This window comes from Tachyglossus aculeatus, chromosome 5 (genome assembly GCF_015852505.1).
Source record: "Tachyglossus aculeatus isolate mTacAcu1 chromosome 5, mTacAcu1.pri, whole genome shotgun sequence".
Taxonomy (NCBI): domain Eukaryota; kingdom Metazoa; phylum Chordata; class Mammalia; order Monotremata; family Tachyglossidae; genus Tachyglossus; species Tachyglossus aculeatus.
Window position 1 is genome coordinate 88,092,067 of NC_052070.1, and position 5,981 is coordinate 88,098,047.

Consider the following 5,981-nt stretch of genomic DNA (forward strand, 5'->3'; position numbering starts at 1 on the left):
GTGGGCAAGTCACAACTTTTCTGTGCCTCAGTCATCTGTAAAATGGGGATTAAGACTGTGAGCCCCATGTGGGACAATCTGATTACCTTGTATCTACCCCAGCGCTTAGAACAGTGGTTGGCACATAGTGAGTGCTTAACAAATACCATCATTGTTGTTATTATTATTATATCAACTTGAACTTCCCAAGTGCTTAGTACAGTGCTCTGCACACAGTAAGCGCTCAATAAATGCGATTGATTGATTGATTGATTGAGCACCCACCAAGTACAGAGCGTTATATGTGCTAAGTGCTTGGGAGAGTACAGTAGAAATAGGATACATGATCCCAGCCCTCAAGGTATTTAGCAGGGAGGAACGGACACTAAATTCAATTACAGATCGGAAGAAATAATAATAATAATAATGATGGCATTTATTAAGTGCTTACTATATGCAAATCAATGTTCTAAGCACTGGGGACGTTACAAGATGATCAGGTTGTCCTACGGGGGGCTCACAGTCTTCATCCCCATTTTACAGAGGAGGTAACTGAGGCCCAGAGAAGTGAAGTGACTTGCCCAAAGTCACACAGCTGACAAGTGGCGGAGCTGGAATTTGAACCCATGACCTCTGACTCCGAAGCCCGTGCCCTTTCCACTGAGCCACGCTGCTTCTCTAAGTAGTGTCTAAAGCTATGTACATCAAGTGCTATGGAGTAGGGGTGGGGTTTTGATTGTAATTAATCAATCAGTAGTATTTATTGAACACTTACTATTTACAGAGCACTGTACAACAGGATTAGCAGACATGCTCCCAGCCCATAATGAATTTAGTCTACCTGGGGAGACAGACATTAATATGAATAAATTGGTAATTTGTAATATACAGTTTAAAGGGGCCCTGCCCTCGTCTTGCCCTGCTCTGCTCCCACAGGCCTCGAGGCCAGTGGCCATTTGAGCATCTGAGGCTGCCTTGGGTTCAGAGCCAGATTGTGGCCTCCAGAGCCGCGGTTCACTGGAGCCGGTAGTTGTCCAGAGCAGCAGCTGCCCTGGCTTGTCACACGGCCAGAATAATATGTACCTAGGTGTTGTGGGGTTGGGGTGGGGTAAATATCAAATGTTCAAAGGTCACAGATCCAAGTGCTTAAGTGGCACAGAAGGGAGAGTGAGCTGGGGGAAAGAGGGCTTAATCAGGGAAGGCTTCTTGGAGGAGATGTGACCTTAATAATGTTTTGAAGGTGCAGAGAGGTGGTCGGGTGTATATGGAGGGGGAAGATGTGGGCGAGGGGTTGGCGACAAGATAGATGAGATCGGGGCACAGGGAGTAAGCTGGCACTAGAGGAGTGGAGGGTGCGGGCTGGGCTGGAGAAGGAGATCAGCGAGGTGACGTAGGGTGGTGTGAACTGATTGAGTACTTTAAAGCCAATGGTAAGGAATTTCTGTTTGATGAGGAGGTGGATGGGCAGTCACTGGAGGTTTTTGAGGAGTCAGGAGACACAGACTGAACATTTCCGTTGAAAACTGATCTGTTTTCAGAGTGAAGTATGGACTGGAGTGGGGAGAGACAGGAGGCCAGGAGATCAGCGAGGAGGCAGTTACAGTAGCCGAAGTGGGATAGGATAAGTGCTTGGGTCAGCATATTGGCAGTTTGGATGGAGAGGAAAGGGCAGATTTTAGCAATATTGTGAAAGCAGAACCAACAGGATTTGGTGACAGATTGAATATGTAGATGGAATGAGAGAGATGAGTCGAGGACAACACCAAGATTATGGGCTTGTGAGATAGGGAGGATAGTGGTGTTGCCTACAGTGATGGGAAAGACAGAGAGAGGGCAGGGTTTGTCGGGGAAGATAAGGAGTTCCGTTTTGGACATGTTTAGCTTAAGGTGTCAGCAGGTCATCCGGGCAGAGATGTCCCGAAGGCAGGAGGAAATGCGAGATTGCAGGGAAGGAGAGAGGTCAGAACTGGAGATATCTATTTGGGAATCATAATTAAGCATTTAGCTGGTGTGAAAATGCTGAAGGGTGTTCTAGGTGGTGGGGAGATCGTGAGCAAGAGGTCAGCAGTGGAGGAGAGGTGAATAAGGCACGGTAAGAAGGTTAGCTTGAGAAAACAAAAAGTGTGAGCTGGGCAGTAGTGGGAGAAGAGAGTAGATAAGTAGAAGGGAGAGGGCCAATAGAGCTCCTTAAAACCAATTGTCAGGAGTTTCTTGATTTAGGGGGTGGGAGGGTGGGGGGCTGGGCAACCATGGGAAATATTTGAGGAATGGGGAGATGAATGCAGAATGTCACTTCAGGAAAATGATCCAGGCAGCTGAGTAAATTCTGCACTGGAGCCGGAGGGAGACGGAAAGCAAGGCAATCAGCGAGAAGGTTGATGCAGTAGTCAAGCTGGGAAATGAAAAGTGTCCGGACTAGAATAACGGCCATTTGGATGGAGAGGAAGGAGTGGATCCTGGAATTGCTGTGGTGGAAGAACCAACAGGATTTAGTGATAGATTGGATATGGCAATTGAAAGACAAGGAGAAGTTATGAGTAATGCCAATGTTAGAGGTTTGAGAGGTGGGGAGGGTGGTGGTGCAGTCAACCATGATAAACTGAAGTGAAGGAAAAGATTTTGGTGGGATTAGGAGTTCAGTATGGAGCCTCTTGTTCTTGAGGTGCCAGCAGGACAACCGTGTGGAGTTTCCTGGAGGCAGAAGGAAATGTGAGGTGGCAGAAGAAAGCGGTCAAGGCTTTGGATGTGGATTTGGCAATCATCTGCATAGAAATGGTAGTTGAAGCCAAGAGAGTCGGTGACCTCCCCAATAGTGTGAGTGTAAATTGAGAAAGGACCCAGAGCAGAGTTCAGAGGATAAACACAGGGAGTGGGAATAAGAGGAACGGCTGTTAAAAAGACAGAGAATGATCATCCACAGAGGTAAGAGGAGAACCAAGAGAGAACTGTGACAGGAAAACCAAGGATAACTAGCATTTCCAGGAAAGGGGAACATTTCCAGGAAAGGGGAGCGGTCCCCAGTGTAGAAAGCAGCCGAGAGGTCAAGATGGATTTGGATAGAGTAGAGTCTATTAGATTTGGCAAGAAGGAGGTCATTGGTGACCTTGGAGAAAGCGGCCTCAGAAAAAGCAAAGGGAGTGGAAATCAGATTGTAGAGGGTGACGAAGCAAATTGAAGGAGAAGAGTTTGAATAGGGTTGGGTGGAGGGAGATGGGGTGAGAGCTAGAGTGCAGTGGATTTCAGAGAAGGCATGTGCCTGGGAGGATGGAAGGAAAGAAGCCATCAGAAAACGTGTGGCTGAAAAACAGTGGTCAGGGAGGGAAGAAGAGTTGGTCCAAGTGTTTCTAGAAGATAAGAAGAGATGGATCAGAGGTGCAGGTGGACAGGTTAAGAGTTGAAAGATTCCCTCTTGAGAAGCCTCTATGAATGACGAGAGTGGGTGTGGGAGGGAGCTGAGGAGGGGAAGCTTCCAAGACTTCTTGGAGCTTCAAGCTGCTGATGACAAACTTACTGGGTGGGTCTGTCAATCATTCCCCTGCCTCTCAGCTTTCATTCCTTAGCATTCTTTCTCCCAGTCTCCCAGCTGAACATATGCTTCTTGTAACTGATCCCTTCATTCCTTGGCATCCACCTGGGGAATGGAGTTCTCGCTAAAAGAGCTTTGAGGATCAGAGATTTTTCCGTTTTGAATTTGTATTGGGTCTGAGGCCTATGGACAGGGGCAAAAGTGAAAAATAACATACTGGAATGAAGGGATAATAGGGAGGGAGGTCGAGGGATTTAAAGGAGGCACCATCCCTGCGGTCCCTAGTCAAGCCAGAGGTCTTGTCCTGTTGGCTGACAGAGGGAGCAGGAGGAGTTCAGACCGGCTTCCCCCAGATCCCACCCAAGTGGGCCCCAGCCGAGCCAGAGGCCTCATCCTGATGATGATGATGACAACGGTATTTGTTAAGCGCTTACTATGTGTCAAGTTCTGTTCTAAGAACTGGGTTAGATAAATCGGGTCGGACACAATCCCTGTCCCACGTGGGGCTCACAGACTTAATCTCCACTTTACAGACGAGGTAACCGATGCACAGAGAAGATAAGTGACTTGCCTAAGGTCACACAGCAGACAAGTGGCGGAGCTGGCCAGATGGCCAATAGACAAAACGGCGGGAGTTCGGGCGGGTTCTCCCCATTCCCACCCAGAGACAGGCCAACCCTCTGCAGGTATTGCCAGTGCTGCTCCCCTTTTTAGACTGTGAGCCCACTGCTGGGTAGGGACTGTCTCTATATGTTGCCAACTTGTACTTCCCAAGCGCTTAGTACAGTGCTCTGCACACAGTAAGCGCTCAATAAATACGACTGATGATGCTAGTGGCCGACTGGCTGCCGGGCAACCTGCAGTCTGGGGCCCGCATTGCTGCCTCGAGCAAAAGGCCGACAGTGGGCATGGGCCAAGTCCAAAAACACAAAACAAGCTTCTCCCTTGAAATAATTCAAGCCAGAACAAGCCCGTCCTCACTTACCCTTTTACTGGAGTCCCATTATGGACAGCTTTAGCCCCCGGCTCTTTTAGTCTGGTTGTACTGGGATCTGGTAGACACAGGCTGGATAGACGAGGGTTCTAGAGTGAGCCTGGGGGTCTCTGGGTGGGCCTGCCTTTCCTAAAAAAGCTCCACACTTCTTCTGCCAGGTACATTTCGGGTCTCTGAGAAAAGGGAGGCAGTCAAATTCAGTCCAGGGGCATTCATTCAACCATATTTGTTGAGTGCTTACTGTGTGCACAGCACTGTACTAAGCGCTTAATCAGCAGAGCCCAGAACTTCCCTGCGGAGTCCGTGGAATGACCCCCGGGTGAAGCATGAGGGGTCCCTTAGCCTGATGCTCTGAGCTGGGGCTGTGTCTCCTATCTGAAACAATGTCTTAAACTGCTTCTCAATGCTAGGAGGGATTAAGGTTTGATAGAGGCCGGCCCAGCATGACAATTGGATCAGAATCAGTTTCTCCTGGGCTTTGGCGATAAGCAAAGGAGCTTTGGAAGCTCTTGGGAAGTCTCTTGGGAAGTCACTTCTGGGCCTGGCCCACTTAGTCTTCTAATCAATTACTCGTATTTTTTTTATTTTTTTAAATGGAATATTTGTTAACCATTATGTGCCAGGCACTGTACTAAGCACTGGAGTAGATGCAAACTAATCGGGTTGGATGCAGTCCACGTCCCACATGGGACTCACAATTTTACCCTCCATTTTACAGATGGGGTAACTGAGGAATAGAGAAGTGACTTGCCCAAAGGTCACAGAGCAGACAAGTAACGGAGCCAGGATTAGAACGCAGGTCCTTCTGATTCCCAGGCCCGTGCTCTATCTACTAGACCATGCTGCTTCTCCTCGTGTGAGTGAGAAGCACTGTTTGCAGAGCACAGTGCTAAGCACTTGGGATTGTACGTTGCAACAGAGTTGGTAATGTTCCCTCAATGAGCTTATGGTCTAGAGCTTACAGTCTAGTCTTATCACACTAAAGAGCTTCACCCTTTCATCAAAGAGCTTTCTTCAAAGCACTTTGTGGACAGTGTTTTTGCTCCTGAAATTCACCCATTTGCTCCTGGAATTCTCCTGTAACGAAGAAAGGTACCAAGGATTATTCTCCCCATTTTACAAAAGGAAAACTGAGGCGTGGAGTGAAAAAGGATTTTGCCAATTCGCACACTGTGGCCCAGAAACAGCGCTTAGAACAGTGCTTTGCACATAGTAAGCGCTTAATAAATGCCATTAAAAAAAAATAGTACTCTAGGGGACGTCATCCGAGGGGTTGGGAGTGGAGAGGTGCAGGACCTGATGTAGGATGCAGCAGGGCAGGAGGCCATCCTCTAGACTGTAAACTCCCTGTGGGCAAGGAAAGTGTCTACCAACTCTGCTATACTGTACTCTCCCAAGCACTTAGTACAGAGCTAGGCCCATAGTAAGCACTCAATAAATTTGATTGATTGACTGATTGATAATAATAATAATGATGGCATT